Source organism: Olea europaea, chromosome 14 (genome assembly GCF_002742605.1).
Source record: "Olea europaea var. sylvestris chromosome 14, O_europaea_v1, whole genome shotgun sequence".
In the NCBI taxonomy this organism is placed as follows: Eukaryota; Viridiplantae; Streptophyta; class Magnoliopsida; order Lamiales; family Oleaceae; genus Olea; species Olea europaea.
The window spans coordinates 7413580-7417153 of NC_036250.1; positions in this window are offsets into that span (position 1 = coordinate 7413580).

The following is a 3574-nucleotide window of genomic DNA, read 5'->3' on the forward strand; positions in this document are numbered from 1 at the left end:
TTTTTTTTTTTTATCTATTACAGTAATTCTTGTATGTATGGCTGATTAGGGGCAGAGCCAAGAATTTTGTCCAACGCAAGAACAATTTTAGGTATCGACTATAGTGATTTTTTTGCCAAACTTAGTATATGAAGAAAAAAGCATCATGTGATCGATGTGGTGTACTGAAGAGAAATATTTCATGTTTCTAGTACTCCATACTTATTTTGCTGTTAATTAAAAAAAAAAAAAAAAGGAAATGAAATATCAGAAAAGAACGAGAGGAGTGGTAAAAAGTATCAAAACAAGCCCACAACTAAAATAATAATAAATAAATAATGGAGGGCTGTTTAAATGCACACCAGAGTTTGCTTCTTCCCTTTTCTTCTTCCCTTCTTGGTCCAATACAGGCACACTGGAGTTTCTAGGGCAAAGAGGAAATTCCAGTACAGGCACCAGCCCCTATGTACCTCCACCCTGTGGCTGATACAGTGACAAAATTGGAAAGCAAGGAAGGTAGAAGAAAAGAAAAAGAGTTAAAATTGTTGAATTAGTGTGACAATATCATGAATGAATTAAATGGTAAAGAAAATGAACTTTTTGCAATTTTCGCACATTTAATTGGCAAGCAATACTCCAATATTTTTTCACACGTGGTTTCTACGTGAAAATCCTGGCTCCATTACTGTTGGTGTGTCCATTATCTGTAGAATTTAAGATTTAAAGAAAAATATTATTCTATTTGTGAAATAGGTTTTACATAATTTTAGATACATTTTGATTATATGGAGACAACTCTTCACTAACATACTACACTATCTCACTATATCTCTCTTTTCCACTTATTCTATTTGCTCTCACTCTTGTCACACACTTTTCTCATCATGCACACACATACATTCAACCAACACACACATATAGGCAAAATATGGAGGTGGAGTTTACTACCTACAGTTTTCGAGAGAATTCTTCCATTGACTTCACAATTCTATTCTCTAGATTATTCATGAATGGTGGTGGTCTTCATTTCCTGCAAGTAATGAGTCTCTAGAATATTTCACATGCTTAAGTCTAGCAAATTCTAGATATTTAAAGTTGGTGATGATTTCTTCAATTCTCACCTTCAGCACAAACCTTTCATTTTAACTTTTTTCTTTTTCGTTATGTCCAACTTTGCCTTGAAGAGTTTTGAAGTACTTAATGTCTCGTTTAGCATATTCGCCACTTTAAATAGTTGTAGTTCTTCCATGCTTTCATACTTGGTACTTGAATTCTTACCTCCACCTGATTTTCTTGTTTGTGAGTGTAAATTTGTATGTACCTCAATCGATTTTTGTTGACTTGGCTTAATTTCACCCGGTGTTATATGATGCAATCTTGTTTGCCAAGGACTTTGTATTGCGCCAATAAAGTTCTCATCACTTGATTCTTGTACCTCTATTATTTCTTGTAAATCTAGCAGATCTATCTTTTTCGGTGTTTGATCCACCCTTTGCGGTGTCTCCAAAGAATATACTTCTTCAAACACTTATTCTGACTCTGATAGTTCCTCCCTCTGCGGAGTCCACCCTAAAAACTCTTCATGAAACGCGATGTCCTTTTCTGAGTCATCGATCCAATCATCTTCTTCCAAGTCATCAATCCAATCATCTTCGCAATCTAACTTTTTAGGCAAGACCACCACTAACGCTAATTCATCCTTTAAACTTGGATTAAATTTCTTTTCTCGAGCCTGCTCAATTGTTGCTGTAGGTGCCTCAGCATCCCATTCTTCTTCACTATTGTATTTCTCTTCCTCGTTAGAGGTTGCTACATTGCCTTCTACTTACTTTTTTTAAACCAACAATCTCTAGCATAATGACCTCATTTGCCACATACAAAACACAAATCATTATTTTGTTGAAATCTCTTAGATGACTGACCTCTCTTATCACGACTTTGTTGAGCTTCCATTGTTTGGTAACTTCCTTCAATCCATCCTTCAAATTTACCTTCTTTTAATCATTTATGATTTTGCTGATGAAATTGACCTCTTCTTTTGTAGCTAAATAATGCTTCTTCATCTTCTTTCTTCATCAAGACTTCTAACATTTGTCTGGTTAACACTTCTTGGTCGGCCAACAAATTTTCAAGATTACCTAATGAAAGTTGCTTGGGCCAACCTTGTATTACAGCGATAAAACTTCTAAATTCGGGCCTTAATCCACGTATAATTATTCTTCTTATTCAAGACTCCGAAATTTTAGTTGAAGCATCTAACTCAGAAATTTCACGACACACATATTTAACTTTATTAAAATATTGACTTATTGTTAATTCTCCTTGAGTGATTGAGAGCAGCTCATTCTCCAACAATTGCAACCTCGGGTCATTTTTCGAGAATAGTGAGGCTAAAGTATCACATGCTTCCCTTGGTGTAGTCTTGTCTCTTATGTGTTCTAGTAAATCTTCTTCAATTGTCATTTTTATAACGAACAAAGCCTTGCATGCTTTGATTCTCCATTTCTTCAGAGCTTCAGCCCCCTTTGGCGGTGTTACGTCACTTTCGCCAACTACCTCCTACAAGTCTTGCCCTTGGAGATACGACTCCATGCAAGTTTTTCATGTGGTGTAATTTTGATTATTGAGCTTCTTTACCCAGCCCACTGCTTGTAGGTCATCTTGACTTGATTTACCTACCCGCAATCAAGTAAGCTTTACAAAAGCTTCACAAACTCCTTTTGTGCATGAACTTAAGAAGCTCAAAAAATCCTTTCCCAATCGCCTCGCTCTGATACCAAATTGTAGAATTTAAGACTTAAAGAAAGCTATCATTTTATTTATGAAATAGATTTTACACACTTTTAGACACACTTTGATTATTTGGAGACACTCATCACTAACACACTACACTACCTCACTAAATCTCTCTTTCTCACTTATTCTATTTGCTCTCACTCTATTCATACACTTGTTCTCATCATGCACACATGTACATTCAACCAACACACATATACATAGGCAAAATATGGAGGTGGAGTTTACTGCCTACATTTTTCTAGAGAATTCTCCTATTGGCTTCACAATTCTATTCTCTAGATTATTCGTGAATGGTGGTGGTCTTCATTTTAAGCAAGTAATGAGTCTCTAGAATATTCTACATGTTTAAGTCTAGAAAATTCTAGATATTTGAAGTTGGTGATGATTTCTTCATTATCAGTTGTTCGATTTGTAAGTGTTATGCCCTCTATCCAATCGATTTAGGTTGTAAACACTTTTAATATGTTTAATGCATTTAATTTGGCAAGATCTATTATTTATTTAAATTAATTTTGTAATAAATAATACTAAATAATAGAATCCGAAGATTCAAGTTTAAGTGATTTGTTAATCACAATGAGTTGTGATTGTGAGATACAAATTACGTATGATTGGATCTTGAATAAACCGTGATCGTAAGTAATGGCGAGATACGGATATCGTTAATACAGTTAGACCATCACGTGTGGCATTTCTTACTTGTGAAGTAAGTAGCTGATCTCACGAGTTAGAGTGTGGTGACACTTACATGAACACGTGAATATTTTATTATAGAACAAAACATTGGAGACCCGCT